Source organism: Schistocerca americana, chromosome 2 (genome assembly GCF_021461395.2).
Source record: "Schistocerca americana isolate TAMUIC-IGC-003095 chromosome 2, iqSchAmer2.1, whole genome shotgun sequence".
Taxonomy (NCBI): Eukaryota; Metazoa; Arthropoda; class Insecta; order Orthoptera; family Acrididae; genus Schistocerca; species Schistocerca americana.
Window position 1 is genome coordinate 734,664,436 of NC_060120.1, and position 18,523 is coordinate 734,682,958.

An 18,523-nucleotide genomic window follows, 5' to 3' on the forward strand; every position below is an offset into this window, starting at 1 on the left:
TTCTGCCAGTAGTTACTTTACTTTTGTGTGTTTTATTCCCTGGCAGAGCATACTGCTATGACCCCTTTAACAAAATTCCCGTGAAGGGGAGTGTAACTTACTTTCCTCTTTTCTGTATGTTATTTTAATAGTTTGAAAATTTTGCTGTCAACTAGTTCACAAATTGCTAATTACATTTTATCCACGTACAGTTATTACACATGACTTGACTCTTTTGTGTGTGTGTGTGTGTGTGTGTGTGTGTGTGTGTGTGTGTGTCAGTATGTATTCTATTACTAGGAAAATTTATATCTTAAATTAACAGCAAATTTGCCTAATGTTAAATCAATGCATTGCCACAATTATCTTTATCTGGTGATACGTTATTCGACTAAGGACCAATGTCGTAGATCACAGTCACACATTGTTCAAAAATCAGACCTTCCCATTAGTGAAATAAAATGTGATTACAGTTTCCTTTTAAGTTTGTGGTCACATAAGTTGTAAATGTTCATAATTTAACTCTATTGGTTAACACTCTAGGTTAGTCACCAACTCAGGAATATAACACTCTACAAAAAGTACGTAAGGTTCAAATAATTTCTTTGCACTCATAATTGCGAAGACTTTGAAACAACTAACTAGTTGCAGAAATCAATGCTGTCACAGTGGTACTGGTTTTCATGCATGCATCAGTATGTTCAGACAAGAAGTTGCTGGGCACTTGATGATACAGCTGAACACTTGAATTCTACAGTTCTACGTTGTACCCCTCTGTATCATTTTTGCCAATGATAGAGCCAACTTTCCCTCCCTCCGTCACACACACACACACACACACACACACACACACAGCCTTTCAGTTGTAGAAACTAGCCTTGGTATTCTCAACAAATGACAGTAATACTGCACACTACTGTTGGAAGTCCTAGAAAATAATAGGTGCCTCAAGGGTCTGATTTGAATTTAGTTCAGGAATGTATCTATCAGTGCCCTTACAAGAGTTTCTATATTTAATACAGCTGCAAGGCAAATGTTTGCCTCCTATTTTGCTGACTGTATTCTTCTTTTAAAATATATGATTTCGGTTGTGGGTTGCTACTCACTAAGTGCTCTTATTCTCAAATACTGGACGAATAAAATCCGGATATTAGCGCATCATGGGCTACACTATTTTTTGCCCTCACCCCTTCGATAGATGGGTGGTTGTTACCCCATAGTGATTCTTCCCCGACAGTAAATGATACATGTACCAAGTTTGGTTGAAATCAGTGCAGTGTTTAGCAGAAAATGTGAACGTATATACATATATATTTATACTTCACTTCTTATTTAAAAAGTGTGTAAGAAAGTATTTTTACTTTATTTTAAAGTCCTGAGTTCCTAATTATTTTAATTTAAAAATCTACCACTAAAAAAACTACACAGATGACTACTCGTCCACTTTCAAAAGTTCCTAAATTTCATGAAAGGTCATAATATGAAGTGTTCCATGCTTCATGTCTGGGTTCAGGAGAATAGCGTGAACTTGTTCAAACTAGATATGGGATACATCTTTCTTATCAACTATGAACACCTTCACCAAGTCCCCTACAGATCTCGTAAATGTAATGTGTATTTCTCAGTTTTCTTCAACAAATCTCTGTTCAGTTGTAGCATACTTGTATTTGGCTGAATTCTTGCTTGCAATTTGAAACTCCAGCTGAATTAACATTCTTGGCATGATCTTTTTTCACCCTGTGACTTCTTCAAGATTAACATGATTGTTAATGACATCTCGGAATCTGTATAGCTGAGAAAATGTATGTTGGGGTGTAAGTTGAAAAATGTTATTTCAATACCTGGATTTTCTTGCTTAAGAAAAAATTAAGAAACTTCCTTTGCTGTCTTATTCATATAGTGTTTCTCCATGTTTACTCTTTTTAACCAGTTGTTTATTATAAACTTACCATCAATTGCGTGCTGGTTTTATCACTTGGGAAAGTTTTTTTTTTTTTTTATTTTGAGTTAGTAAGTTTACAAGATAAACATGATCACATGTTGTCTTAGCCATACTAATTACAACCGTTGATATTATACGTGGTAGAATAGTGACTAACTTCACTCTTTTGGTTCCACTAAATGCTGTAATTCTGCAGTTAGGCTTTGTTGTAATCCTGTAACCCTATTAGAAACTGTGGTGAACCAATTCTTGCAATGTTGCTAGTCCAGTTCTTGCATCACCCACACTGTCTGCTATCGAGCTTAATAATCTTACTACAACCGTTCTCTCCTCCAGCAAATTTAATCAATTCTGTACTCTATCCAAGTCATCATTCACTGTTCCCGTGGTATTCTTTACATGTCTTGCAAATTCCACAGTTAGTTCTCATACTATGCTGGCATAATTAAGTACAATGTGTGCCAAATTCTTCAGCTGTATGATATGCCACTCCACAGTTGCCCTGTTTTCATCTGCTACTGGTTCTACTTGCCCTATTATGCTATTAAGTTCTTGAAAGGCCTCATTGTCTGCAGAGCTTAGTACTGTCTTTAGTAGCTTTCGATCTGCATCCTGTCATCCTTGTTTCCTGTGTTTGTGGTGCCATATTCGTTACATGGTACAGCTGTTCTCCCAACTTCTCATATGAAAAGTGGGGTCCCTGATATTCCCCTTGAACTTCTGTCAACACTCCTCCCCTCTCAGTCTGTCATTGCAACTCTGTAAACGTTTCCCGTACTATTCATATTTCATTTCTTATCTGCCATATATTGTATGTTAATTTCAATATATACTGGTAATAGCTTGGTACTTCTGTTTGTCTAGCAAATGCTCTGCTTCACATGCCCGATTTTGTTGTGCATCCACTACTCCTCCTCCGCAGAGTTGTAGAATCAACAGGAAGATACGCCACATGGGAGAAAGGAATTTTCATCACTTCTTCCCCCTTTTCAAAAAGTGTGCATACTCCTGTCACTTGTAGTCACATAGCTCAACAATATCCTGTGCCCTATCATTGTAACGTAACAGCGGAAAAATGCTTCCATCAGAGCACGTAGAAGGCTAATATGTTCCTGTTTAAATGACTCTTGACAGAAAAGTGGGGTACCAGCTGCTTTAGTCTACCTTCCTCAGTGACTTAAAAAATTTTCCAAAAAATTTTGGCATGCGAAAATTATTGCACTCTTTTATCATGCAAATTATCTCTCACTCCCACAAGCTCTCCTAACTGTAACTCACTCAGCCCCACTAGTCACCATTCTCACTTGCTTATTCAGCCCAGCTCATTGTCATTATCTCTTCGTGTCTCTGTCTCACTGTCACTTGTCTCTCAACCACAGTCTCCTTTGTTCTGTCTTATTGCTACCGTCTCATCTCACTGTCACTGTCTCCATGCTTTCTCGTACTGCTACTATCTTATTCATTTCTTCCCACTGCTGCTGCTCTCTCTCTCTCCCTCCCTCCCTCCCCCCCCCCCTCTCCCCCCCCCCCCCCCCCCTCACTGTTACTATCTCTCTCTCTTGCTCGTTGTCAGTGTCATAGGGTCTGTCTCTCATTATCACTGGCTCTCATGTGCTTCCAATTTCTCCTCCTTTTGATTCCTCTCCCACTGGCAGTACCTTCTTCATTCTTTTCCTAGCACTGTTTTGTCACTGTCAACTGTTTCCAATGTCACTGTGTCCCTCTCTTTCCCTCACACTGCCATTGTCTCCTTCACTCTTTCTATACCACAACCATTGTCTTTCTTCAAGCATTTATTACTTTTCCGCCTGTTTCCCACTGCCACTGTCTTTAATGTGAAAAGAGCCAACTTGTTGGGTATGCAAATGGTCCCTAGCCCAAGGACTATTCAAAACACTTGACCCTATCTTTCCATCACCAGCAGAACCTGAGGTATGAGCCTCGGCAATATCCTGTTTTTATGCACAATGTCTTGAAGCATATTGGTAGTGCATTCATACTGATAATTGCATTAAAAAAGTCCATGATAACAAAATAAACATGTTTTACACCCCAAATATATCACAACAATGACACACAAAATAAACTATCTCACATATTGTCGATAAAAGCATTTTACAAGTCCATGACATTCAGTCATACTGTGATACAGTCTAAGTGCATAAGGCATGTCGTGTACTTCTCTATTATTGAAGTTCGGTGTCCTCCCTTTCCTCTTTGACTTAATATCCTGCACTGGAGATGACACAGATGCTTGCAGCAAAGAATTTACAGTGACTTTGAATGGCTTAATGCATCCTACATGCACAATAGAGGTTGTCCCTGGCTGTTGCAAATGTCATCTCTATGAGATGATACAGTCATTCACAAATTTCTTTACTAAGAGACTGTATTTTCAAGTTTAGGCTTTACTAGGTTGAAAGGTGATGGCATCTTCCTGCCATACACTACTACTTCGTAGAGTAAGATCCAAATAAATGGTGTCACCGCCGCTGTCGTGGCCAACCTATCGGCTTGCTCATTACCGCTAATCCCTGAGTGACCAGGGACTCACAACAGGTTTACCCTATTGTTTTCCCCCTAGCTTCACAAGGGCTTTGTGGCATTCTGCCATGATCTTTTATCTTGTTGCAGAGGTTGCCAGTGCTTTCAGGGCTACTTGGCTGTCTGTTTAAATGGAAATGGTATGACCTCTGTAGCACCTCCGCAAATTCTCCTCCAAGCACAACTGATAGCAGGTATTTCTGCTTGAAACACAGTGGCCATCTTCCCTAGAGAGATTGCACTCCCCAATCTTGGCTGCCCTCCGTACACCCTGGCCCCAACACCTTGGTCTGTTTACAAACCATCAGTGAACCAGACTATGTCCACAGTATGGTGTCGAAATTTGTTCTCCCAGAGCTCTCTTCTTCCAATTACTACACTGAAAGTCTTGTTGAAGCAGCTAGGAGGCATTATTTAGTTGGCTGGCATTTCCCCAACCATACCTATGTCTACCTCACTCAGTATTTTAGGGTAAGATCCTAGAAACCCCAGTGAATTCCAGTTTTTGCCCATCTTTAACCTGTGTGCTCCAGCTGTTAACTCCATCTTTACCCACAGGTGTAATGGGGGCATGTCCAGCATGGTTCCCCTCCCAGCAGTGGGTGTGCTGCTGATTCTGCGTGTAATGGCTAAGTAGACCAATCTCTGCACCTTAGCAAGCTCCTTAGCAGCTACCTGCTGTTCTGCCTTTTTCCATGACACTGTAGCCCCGTAAGTGATTATAGGTCTTTCTACCATGGTCTTTATCCAGTACATGCTCTTGGGGCTTAAGCCTCAGTTTTTACCACAAGCTCTCCATGTACTCATTAGAGTACCTTTTGCCTTGGAAGAAGTGCTCCTTATGTGAGGGGTCCACGATAGTTTCTCATTCAGGTTTGCCCCTAGATATTTCACTATCCCCTTCATTGGTAGAGTTTCATTGAGAAGCTTGGGATTCCAATATGTGTGTGGGATGTGCTTCTTTGTAGATGGTACTACAACAGTCTTCTTAGGGCTGACCCTTAGCTCCTGTTTCCTTCACCAATTTTGCACAATGTTCATTGCTCCTTGTGCCATAGCTCTGACTGTACTTGAAAATTTGCCAAGTATTATTATGATGAGATTGTCTGCATATCCCAGGCAAAATTACTGTCTAGAGTTTAATTCTACAATGAGTTCATTCCCCACAAGGTTCCACAGTACAGGGGACAGAACCCCTCTTTGTGGACAGCCTCTGGGGGTGTTGATTACCATTTTTTCTTGCATCATAGTGGCTTCTACCTTTCTACCACTAAGCATGGCTCTAACCCACCTGCAAATGGTAGTCTCCAAGACATGCACCTCTGCTGCCTTAACCATGGATTCGAAGATTGTGTTGTTAAAATCCCCTTCAATGTCCAAGAAGATGCAGAGGGCTATTTCCTGAAAGTGTAGTGCTTTCTCCACCTTCCCTACAAGTTGGTGGAGTGCATTTTCACATGATTTTCCTGGTTGGTATGCATGTTGGATTATGTGTAGAGGGACCCTAGTTAATCTCCTCTCCCTAACATGCACATTGACCAGTTTTTCTAATGTTTTAGGAAGAAAGGAGGACAGACTGATTGGTCTCGTATCCTTGGCCTCAGTATGATCAATTCTCCCTGGCTTTGGAATGAAGACAACCCTCACTGCCCTCCAGATGTTACACATGATTCCTGCTGCTAGGCTAACCCTAAATAACCTGCGTAGGAGTCTTATTAAGTTCACTCCTGCTTGTTGCGGGGGTGCTGGAGAAATTCCATCTGGGCCAGGTGACTTGAACGGTTGGAATGTTCCCACCACCCATTGAATATTGCTGTGGTCAACACATTCTCTGGCAGATTCCCAGTTCTCCCTTTGAATACCTGAATACCAATATCTCACAGGGATCTCCTGGTCTGTGTTGCCTGTCAGAGTACATTGAGGAAAATGAGTCTTGAGGAGTAGTTCCAGCATTTCATGTGTTGTCCTTGTATACTCACCATTCTCTTTCCTTAAAGTTTCTCCTGGATTAGTTGGTATCCTAGTGAGGATTTTGTGAAGTCTGGCCTGAACAGCTGTACCCTCTACCTCCTCACAGAATGCCTTCCAGGTCGCCTGCTTTGCTTGCTTAAATGCAAGATTGTATTTGACAAGGGCCTCCCAATATTATGCCTATTGTCCTGTCCTTCTCGCAAGGTTAAACAGTCTTCGTACCTGTTTCCTATGTGATTCCAGGTTGTTGTTGCACCAAGATACATTCCTATTCGTGCAGTTCTTGGTGGTTGAGCAGTTGTCATGGTATGAGGTAATGATTGCAGAGGTCACTGCCTCTGCTACCTCCTCAAACTCTACTGGATTCCTTATTGAAGTACTGACTTCCAATAGGCCTGAGTCGAGGTCCCTCGTATATGCCTCCCAGTCCATTTTCCTGGGATTCCTATAGGATATGGTCTCTGTAATGACCATTTCAACCTCGAACGTAATATACAAGTGTTCTAATGAGCATGGCTCTGAAGCCACATGCCATTGTTTGTCATAACTACCCATCAAAGTGGAACTGAAGGTTATGTCATTTACCTATTTCCTTCTTATATTCCTAAATGTAAATTCCTTGTCCCTATTGAGGATCTCTAAGTTATTAGCTAGAAGAAAGTCTTGAAGGTTCTCACCTCTATTGTTGGTTTCAGTGCTGGCCCACACTTAAGTTCTACATCTACATCTACATTTATACTCCGCAAGCCACCCAACGGTGTGTGGCAGAGGGCACTTTACGTGCCACTGTCATTACCTCCCTTTTCTGTTCCAGTCGCGTATGGTTCGCAGGAAGAACGACTGTTGGAAAGCCTCCGTGCGCGCTCGAATCTCTCTAATTTTAGATTCGTGATCTCCTCGGGAGGTATAAGTAGGGGGAAGCAATATATTCGATACCTCATACAGAAATGCACCCTCTCGAAACCTGGTGAGCAAGCTACACCGCAATGCAGAGCGCCTCTCTTGCAGAGTCTGCCACTTGAGTTTGCTAAACATCTCCGTAACGCTATCACGGTTACCAAATAACCCTGTGACGAGACGCGCCGCTCTTCTTTGGATCTTCTCTATCTCCTCCGTCAACCCGATCTGGTACGGATCCCACACTGATGAGCAATACTCAAGTATAGGTCGAACGAGTGTTTTGTAAGCCACCTCCTTTGTTGATGGACTACATTTTCTAAGGACTCTCCCAATGACTCTCAACCTGGTACCTGCTTTACCAACAATTAATTTTATACGATCATTCCACTTCAAATCGTTCCGTACGCATACTCCCAGATATTTTACAGAAGTAACTGCTACCAGTGTTTGTTCCGCTATCATATAATCATACAATAAAGGGTCCTTTCTATGTATTCGCAATACATTACATTTGTCTATGTTAAGGGTCAGTTGCCACTCCCTGCACCAAGTGCCTATCTGCTGCAGATCTTCCTGCATTTCACTGCAATTTTCAAATGCTGCAACTTCTCCGTATACTACAGCATCATCCGCGAAAAGCCGCATGGAACTTCCAACACTATCTACTAGGTCATTTATATATATATTGTGAAAAGCAGTGGTCCCATAACACTCCCCTGTGGCACGCCAGAGGTTACTTTAACGTCTGTAGACGTCTCTCCATTGATAACAATATGCTGTGTTCCGTTTGCTAAAAACTGTTCAATCCAGCCACACAGCTGGTCTGATATTCCGTAGGCTCTTACTTTGTTTATCAGGCAACAGTGTGGAACTGTATCGAACGCCTTCCGGAAGTCAAGGAAAATAGCATCTACCTGGGAGCCTGTATCTAATATTTTCTGGGTCTCATGAACAAATAAAGCGAGTTGGGTCTCACACGATCGCTGTTTCCGGAATCCATGTTGATTCCTACAGAGTAGATTCTGGGTTTCCAAAAACGACATGAAGTTGTGGATATTAGTGTTGCATCCAGCCAATAGTTGGTTGCCCTGTTGTTCACAGGCTTCCATCAATCTCCCAGGGTGTATACGACCCGGGACAACTGGGAGATCCGGGAAAAACCCAGGAATTTTTTCATCTGGGAGAAAACCGGGAAAAACCTGGGAATTTTTCATTGTTTTAGTTTTCAGTTAAATTTTTGTGATTTTGACTGGTAAGAACCAATACTCTAACAAAGAATATTAGTGTATCCCACTTCTGCAGAAAAATACTGCAGCAACAAAACATGAACAAGAGAAAAAAACGAAAATAAAACTAAGTCGCAAAGGAAATGCGCCATATACAACAACAAAAGAAAGTGCTCATACAAGCATCTGCCAACAGCAAAGTGTGTCAAAGTCTTTAGGAAAACTATGCAATGCTTCTAAACGACAAATTGCCTCCAATGAGCGTGACGTGACAGCTGTTTACATTAAATTCGTTTTAATGCAAGATCTTTTAATGTTTCACACATACGAACATGCGGGCTTCCTGCGTCATCATAGCTGCGCAAGTGCAGTGACGCCTGTTATCTAGTGCTCTCTGGCAACTGCTGAAACAAACCTATTTCTAATAGGTCATGGAAAAATATTGCGAGTATTGTTTGCAAAGCGTTACTTTCAAAGTAAATTTCCTTTTATGCAAGATAAACTATGTGCGAGAATATACGACGAATTTCTTAATCACAGAGCATTCGACTCTCATTTAAAAATCAGCTCTTTGGGGATAATCATCTGAAGAATTTCGAGCCCAGAAGATCAGACATTTACATCGTTATTAAAAATTTTACTGGCACATTTATGTGATGTATGACGCGCAAAAGAGATCAACATTATATGTGGAAGCTTAGCTTATCTTGCAGCTTATTAATCTTAGAGACCAATATTTTATGTGAAAGCTTTGCTTTTCATGTAGTAACAATATGTATATTAATTTAAGCCATTAACTTTTCTTATTTGTGTGTTCACGCTGCTTAAGAGTGATCTTGCTATTGGCTGATTACATCACGTGTCAAATGCTGTCATCAGCTGGCGAGGTCACGTGCCATGAGCTGTGACTGGCTTACAAAAGTGCGTTGTAATCTCGATTTCAATGCTTCGGAAAGTAACTTGAGGTGTTTGGCGGAATTCGAATTTATACCTTCGTAACACGAAAATATGCAGCGTACATGTTGCTGCACATCAAAGATCTTTCCAAATATTAGGGGCACCTTTTCCTTAAGCCATTCCACTGTACCCACCCCTCACAGACAAAGGTAAAAGCACCATGATCCAGATAGACTCTCCTGAATTTGGGTCCTGGACCAGTGTCCCCCCCCCCCCCCCCCCCCCCCCTTTCCCCCAGTCTTCTCAAAGAGAGCCATCTGCACGTAGGCTTGCTGGATAACCGCCATCCTAAAAACCAGGGCTGCAGTACTATAAGTTTGTTTCCCTATTTCTTGCCTCGGCTTTTTCTGGATAGGCTTATTCTGAGAAATGGGAATCTTAGTTTCCCCCTTCTTCTTTTACTGCCTGCCCTCGATGTAGAAGGGGTTTGTACACCCCATTCGCCCTTGGATAGTCTTTTCTTGGAGAGTCTTGGGCTCAAGCCCTTTAGTTCCTTCTACTTTTGTTTAGGAAGCCACTCTTTTTCTTTCTTTAGCTTTTGTTCTCTAAGAATTAAATAGATTATGTTCGGTAACACTCAGCAGAATGTATGCAGATGTTTGTAAAATCATTAGAAACAAGGGAAACTAACATTGTATAGTGGGGGTGAAAAATCACGAAATCTGATATCCACAAAAAACAACGATAACAAAAAAGAATATAGGACAGAAACAAACATAGAATCAGGATATTCAGTTATAAAAATAATGCACCAGAATATACAATACATAAAAAATAAGGTAACCCAATTAGAAATAATGCTAAATGAAGAAACTCCTGACATTCTAGCTCTGACGGAATATGGTCTAAAGGAGCATGAAATTCTAAATCTTACTGTTGCAAATTACAATGTAACAGCTAGTTCATGCAGGAGGAATAGTAAGGGTGGTGGAGCTTCCATACTAACCCATAACATATCACCACAAATGAAAACACAAAAATATGGGAGAAAAGAAGCTTAAATGAACAAAACTTAACAGCCCTTAGGATAAAACTTGAAAAATAAGGACGGGAAATACTGGAAAAAGACTCTCCATCACTGGATCATAAAGTGACTCATTTTATTGACACACTTTCCTATCATCTCATGCCCAGTAATAAAAACTAAAGCCAAAACCACAAATATAAACAAAAAATGGATAACAAAAGGCATTTTGGTCTCTAGGAACATGATAAAAATGATGCACATAGCATTGATGAAAACTTGAAAGAGTACTACAGAAAATATAAAAGAATGTATGCTAAAGTCCTGGAAGCAGCCAACCGACTAGAAGCAAAAAAGTACATAAATAGCGCTGATAATAAAAGCAAGGCTTGCTGGTCTATTATAAATACAAATCACAAACCCTCCAACTCACAGGAACACAGCAAAATACAGTTCACGGTCAGCAAAAAACTGTAACTGAACATAATAAAATCATAAATCTCTTCAATGACTATTTTGCCACAGTAGGCCAAAAACTGAAAGAAAAAAAAAAAATAATAAAAAATACAATAAAACCTGGAAAACATTTATTAATCCCCAGGGAAAAACAATGGCACTTTCCCCAGTGACAGAAGAAGAAACACTAAATATAATGAAAAACCTAAGACAAAGTCATGTGGAACTGATGGAATATCAAGTATAGAAATTAAACACTGTATGCAGGAACTCAAGAAACCTCTTACACAACTAATCAGTTCATCATTCCTGGAAGGAACTTTTCTAAAGTGCTTAAAGATAGCATAGATAAAACTAATACTTAAAAAGAGGAATGAATACAATCCAGAAAATTACAGGCCTACAGCTCTGTTACTAGTCATATCAAAAATATTTGAACGAGCTTATGCACAGAGACTCATTGCTTTTCTGATGAAATATGAAATAATCAACAAGAATCAGTTTGGCTTCCAGAAAGATAAATGCACCATAGATGCAGTAATAGATCTCAGAAAATGTCATACTTGGACTCTAAAAATAAATGTGTAGGAATATTTATTGATCTAACAAAGGCATTCAACTGTGTAGACCACAAAACTTTAGTAGAATATTAGGAGTATATGACACAAGAGGAAATGCAGGAGACTGGATTCTCTCATACCTGACAAACAGGAGCCAATATACTGAAATTACAAAAACTGCTGATGAAAAAATAAGATCTAAAGCAACAATTTTACACTTCTCTGTGCCACAAGGCTCCATTCTTGCCCCAATACTCTTCATTCTATACACAAATCACATCCCAAATATGATTAGAATGATAGTATAGTTACCCATGCAGATGACACAACTCTTCTGTTCACGGATAAAGACACAGAAAAACTAGAAACAAAAGCCAGTGTAGAAGTAAATAATGCTATCCAAAGATTTACTGAATTAAAACTGCACAACAATATTACTAAAACACTTTGTGTAAACTTCAGACTTCGAAACTTTCACAGTGAAGATATCAATGCATGCATGGGACAATTATCAATGAAAATGTAAACTGGGATAAGCATGTAGAATATATAAGGGGGAAACTCAACGCAAACCTATATGTGTTGCACAAACTTAGCTACCTAAAGGATACAGGCATTATGAAAACAATATACTATGCATTAATTCATACGACATTAAGTTATGGCATAATTTTGTGGGGAGGTACCCCGAAAACAAACATCAATAAAGTATTTAAATTACATAAAAGAGCCATAAGAATGATAGCCAGCCTTAAATGGAAAGATACATGTAAACCAGCACTTAAAGCCCTCAAAATACTAACATTACCCAGCATATACCTATACGAACTCCACTGTTGGACAAAATTCAAATATTCTGCCGATACTAGAGATAAGAACACACAACACAACCATGACACAAGAAAACGGAACCTCTTCCATGAGCCTACACACAACACAACAAAATAAAAAAAAAATAATAAAAAGCCATCATACGCTGGAGCAAAAGCCCTTGAAAAACTCCCTCCATTCTTGAGAGAAATAAACAATAAAAATATTTTCAAAAAATGTCTCAAACATGTTCTAATAGAAAACTGTTATTACAGTGTTAATGAATTTATGTGCACTACAGTTCAAAACAATTTCAATACCATTATTGTATCAAAAGAAAAATTGTACAAAATCTAATTTAATATGAAATATCCCTAGAATAAATTTGTAATAAATTATATTTTTGTTAAACAGTAGACAGTAAAAACTATGTACCTGTCGATGCATGAAATGAAAATATATCTTGACCCATACAGTGTACTTTGTCAAAGGATAAATAAATAAATAAATAGTTTCCTCCTCTGAGCCCCAGACAAGTCTTTGCTCTAAATCTGGTCCAACTTCTTAGCAACCATGCCCACTTCTTGAACAGGTCTGTCCCCCTGTTCAGATGAGGGAATGTTTTCCATCGGTTCCAGCCCCGATGTTTGGGTGTCTGTGGTCCCAACTTGCCCCTCAGTATTGCTGTTTTTTTTTTCCGTGTCCATTTTGGTTCCACAAGAGTTGGGGATGTTATCGATCCACACCACAGAAACCCCACATGGTGCAAGGCTAACTACTCAGGGAGGTCGCCCGGTATCCTTTAGGCTCCGTTCATGACACATCTTCTCGTGTGCTATGCACCCCTCGGCACGGATCACATCTTGCCTTGGGTTGGGTATTGAGGAGTTGGGAAAGGACAAGGAATGGATGTGGGATGGCAGGTCGTTGTGGGACACACTTTGTCTGGTCCATCAGCCGAGACCTTACTGACTGTAGGTTCCCACAGCCAGTATAGCCCTCAGCTTCACACGAACACACAAACCTCCCCATCCCGCACGGACAGTGCTGCTTTAAGGTGGTGTCCCCCGAAGAGGTTTTATTCCTTACATCAGTACACAAAGTTGTACAATAAAGATGTTTACTTGTGCAATTTTGTGGATACAAATAAATATTAGAATGAGATAATTGGAAAAAATACACTGGAGTGCCAAAGAAACTGGTATAGGCACGCATATTCAAATACAGAGATATGTGAACAGGCAGAATATGGCACTGTGCTCAGCAACACCTATATAAGACAACAAGTGTCTGACGCAGTTGTTAGATTAGTTACTAATGCTAAAATGGCAGGTTATCAAGATTTAAGTGCATTTGAACATTGTGTTATAGTCAGTCCATGAGTGATAGGACACAGCATGTCTGAGGTAGCGATGAAATGGGGTTTCCCCCCTATGACCATTTCACACGTGTTCATGAATATCAGGAATCTGGCAAAACATCAAATGTCCGACATCGCTGCAGTTGTAAAAAGATCCTGCAAGAATGATGACAGAAGAAAATTGTTCAACGGACAGAAGTGCAACCCTTCTGCAAATTGCTGCAGATTCCAGTGCTGGGCGACAAGTGTCAGCATGTGAACCATTCAACGAAACATCACCAATATAGGCTTTCGGAGCCGAAGACCCACTTGTGTACCCTTGATTACTGCACGACACAAAGCTTTACACCTCACATGGTCCTGTTCACACCGACATTGGACTGTTGATGACTGGAAAAATGTTGCCTGGTCGGACGAGTCTTGCTTCAAATTGTGTTGAGTGGATGGACGTGTAGGGGTATGGAGACAACCTCATGAATCCATGGACCCTGCATGTCAACAGGGGACTGTTCAAGCTGGTGGAGGCTTTGTAATGGTGTGGGGCATGTGCAGTTAAAGTGACATGCGATCCCCGATATGTCTAGATATGATTCTGATAGATGACACATACATAAGTATCCTGTCTGATCACCTTCATCCATTCATGTCCATTGTGCATTCTGTCGGACTTGTGCAATTCCAGCAGGACAGTGCGACATCCCACATATCCAGAATTGCTACAGAGTGGCTCCAGGAACACTCTTCTGAGTTTGAACACTTTCGCTGGCAACCAATCTCCCCAGACATGAACGTTATTGAGCATATCTGGGATGCCTTGCAACGTGCTCTTCAGAAGAGTACACCTGCTTTCTCCAAGAACTCTCTGTTCTTCACTACATCTGCATGTTCCCTGCATTTTCTCGGGGGCTTCCACCAGAGAATGCAAGCAGAGGTTCGTGACAGTTTGATAAAATTTCACCGTCAGCAACACGACACTGACAGGTGACATGTACGTAAGCATTAAGCATCCTGTCTGATCACCTGCATCCATTCATGTTCATTGCGCATTTTGACGGACTTGGCGAACTCCAGCAGGACAGTGCGACACCCAAAAGTCCAGGATTGCTACAGAGTGGCTCCAGCGACACTCTTCTGAGTTTAAACACTTCGGCTGCCCACCAAACTCCCCAGACATGAACATTATTGAGCATATCTGGGATGCCTTGCAACGTGCTGTTCAGAAGAGATCTCCATCCCCTCGTACTCTTATGGATTTATGGACCGCCCTTTAGGACTAATGGTGTCAGTTCCCTTCAGCACTACTTCAGACATTAATCGCGACCATGCCACGTCGTGTTGCGGCACTTAATGTGTGCTTGCTGGGGCCCTACACGATATTAGGCAGGTGTACCAGTTTCCTTGGCTCTTCAGTGTATATGTGAATGACCTTCCACTTAACATTCAACATGCAAGATTGGTTCTCTTTGCAGATGATACTAGTATTGTAATAAATCCCATTAGAGAGAAGCAACAGAAGAGTTTGCAAATTATATTTTCCAAAGAATTATTAAGTGGTTCTCTGAAAATGGACTCTTCCTAAATTTTGAAAAAACGCCATACATTCATTTCCATACAACGAATAGAGCCATACCAACAATTGATGTAGCACATGAGCAGGAATCAGTAAGTAGGGTAGAATACTTCAAATTTTTGGGTGTATGTATTGATGAAAACTTGGACTGAAGAAGCATATTACTGAGCTTCTCAAAACAACTAAGTTTGATTACTTTTGCTCTTCATGTAACTGCTGATCATGGAAACAAACACATCAATCTCCTGACATATTGTGCATATTTCCATTGAGTAACATTGTAGAGAGTAATTTTCTGGGATAACTTGCCACTTAGAAAGAAAGCACCGATTGCACAAAAGCAAGCTATAAGAATAATATGTGAAGTTCAGCCGAGGACATCATATAGGTACCTCTTCAAGGAGCTAGGCATTTAAGCTGTGCTGTCACTGTACATATATTAGCTAATGAAATTTATTATTAATAATCTGTTACAATTTGAGAAGGGCAGTGATGTAAATCCCTCACAACACTAGAGGAACAAATAAGCTTTATTATCCACTGTTAAAGCTGTCAGTGTCTCAAAGAGGAGTGCAGTATGCAGCAACAAAAATTTTGGTCATTTGCCCAGTAATATAAAATGTCTGACAGGTAGTGAAGCAAGATTTAAAATTAATTTAAAATCATTTCTCCTGAACGACTTCTTCAGTTCCATTGACAAATTTCTACTTAAAAACTGTTAGCCAAGGAAAAAATGTAGTTGCATGAGTAGGACTAAAAATAATAATTGTTCATTAATGTCAACACTACTCATTTTTACGTAGCCTGCAAAGTGACTCATTTCACATCATTTCAATGAAAGAATCATCTACATGATCTCTGAAACATGTAACTAACACACACAATACTTCGCTTGCCAAGTTAGTAACCACACTTGCTCAGGGTAATCTTCCTGTACCCTGCAGTACTTTATCATGCAGATTGAGCTTTGGTGTATGTGTCTGCAGTTTATATGGTACCACCTTGCAATGATTTAGCACTGACAGTTGCTATGCCCAGAGGAACTGAGTTCAATTCCATACCGTGAATGGTCAATTTTTGTGTGATGCTTATACAGAAAATCAAGTTCTAGGATTACACAGTACCTCTGCTGGCATGTAGCAGTATTTCCATATGCTGCTGAAATCTTCTTGTGCCAGTGCTAAAACTGTGCAGCGTTGTCCACAATGATATCACGTTATTGTCACCTAGCCCATATAACCTGTAACTTGGAGAGATCAGTCTCTTTCAACGTAAGAGGCAAAGACTGATGGGTAACACACAACTCCTGCATCCACTAAAAACTTACATTCTATTCCACTTACTATGCCCAACAAGAAGCATTCAGTCACTGCGTATGTTCTTAGTATATTTTGTTTTACTGGGAAAGTTGTCCGATGGTTGAGGTGTTCCCCTTGTCATTTCACTAATGTTTGTCCAGGTGTCATCTTATTGTATTCCTGTCCACCTGCTTAGCTAAGTGGTAGTGTGTTTGCCTACCATGCAGTGGGCATGGGTTCGATTCCCGCCAGTTTGGAGATTTTCTCTGTTTGTTGACTGTGTGTTGGGTTGTCCTCACTATCTTTTAATTTAGCGTCACCTGAAACAAGACTTGCGGCACAGTGGCTGAACTTCCCTGGATATGGCCTCCTGGTGAACAGTGCCACACCATCATTTGATTTTTGTCGTGTTTCTTACTTCAACAGTGACATGCCCGTCACCCTACTTCCCACATTTGTGACATTGAGGTCGGCTGCGTTGCTTTTTATATTGGTTTGTACACCCACATCTATAACATTTCACCTCAGAGGAATGCACATTCCGGTCATTTTGTCCTCAGGCAGCGATGTCAATTTCAAGTTGTGTGGCAATCGTTATAGCAGCAGCTAAAGGAACTGATGACCACGCAGTTTGGTCCCTTTGGTCTCTTTTTAAACCAACCAACCAACCAGCAGCTAAATCACTCGACTTTTCCATCCTGACCCTTTTCGTATGTCAGCAGGAAGTTCCCACAAAAACACAACCATTTGCTGCCTCTTTCAGGATAACTTTGTCTGCTTCTGCATGTTGCATTAGTTCATAGGTTTGTGTGTTAACTTTTCCAATCCTGCCTGAAAATCCTTCTGATGACTCTCTGCGCTTTTGTGACAAATCATTAAGCTGTTTCCTAAGAAAACCTCAGTATTTTGTGTGCACTCCTGCTGGTAGAGTCCATTACCTAACTATTCAAATATCTGTGCTTTATTTTATCCTCTGTGGTACATGGCATATGATTTTACGTCACCAAGCAATTGTAATTTAACATTATGCATGCATGTCTCATCTCACCAATTACTTAATTCAGTAGTGGCCTTCAAATCAATAGTAAATGTATAAACATTACATCAGTCACCTTGTGTTACCAAGACATGTCCCGGTGTCTGTGACATACAAGTTGTACATACAAGGGTTGTAGTTGGAGAGGTGCAAATCTGTCACACCTCATAAAAATCCTCTAGAAAACTCCTGTTCCCTATCTTCTAAAGATGTCCCTCTTGCAGCAGACGATAGAGTCAGGCCATGGCTTTGTTGAGGAGTTGTAGTGTTGTTAGGTTAAAATTTTAGGAAAATGAGGAAATAATCTGAAGTAAAGAGCACACCATTTGTTTTTCATTATGGCCTGTAAGTCTTGTATATAGCGCTGTGTCCAATCAAAATTATAACCGTGTTATCAGATTGTACCCACACGTATCACTTCCTGGTACCTTACCACAGTAATGCGTAACCACACTTCATAGCAATAAAATCATTAGTTATAAGGCCGTCTTTGGCAATACTTTAGTCAAAAGTTATTCTTCGTGGCAGCGATTTTAACCATCACATTCACATCCGATTATGACATGCTTATGGATTATCCATAACAATTGGCCGTTTATATCACCATCACCACTGTTTACTTTGTCCATCGCCCGATGTTCTCTTTGATGGACAATTAACACTATTTTACAACAATTGATGAAAGCCACCACCAATATTACTGTCCACTGTGGCCCCCACTACTAGACTCATAATAAACAATATTTTCCATGACTATTCTCCAAATTGATGAGAACCATCACCGACTCGACCAGCTCCTGTTGCCCACACTCCCTGATGGACGGCACCAGACCTCACCTCTGGATTCCTGCTGACAGAAGGTAGCTTCTCTCTTATGAATTTTAGTCAATCAAAGCTAAGGAAGTTTTGTGCTGTTAAATGTAGTGAAGCCTTGCTTCGCCAGTAGCCAG

The 18,523-nt window shown here is 40.4% G+C and overlaps 1 protein-coding gene across 1 annotated transcript in view; it reads left to right on the top strand.

Annotated features, from left to right (window-relative positions):
- LOC124594994 (GRIP and coiled-coil domain-containing protein 2) overlaps positions 1–18,523 on the top strand; it is a 282,633-nt gene that overhangs the window by 64,918 nt on the left and 199,192 nt on the right. The gene's annotated exons all lie outside the window — the stretch shown is intronic.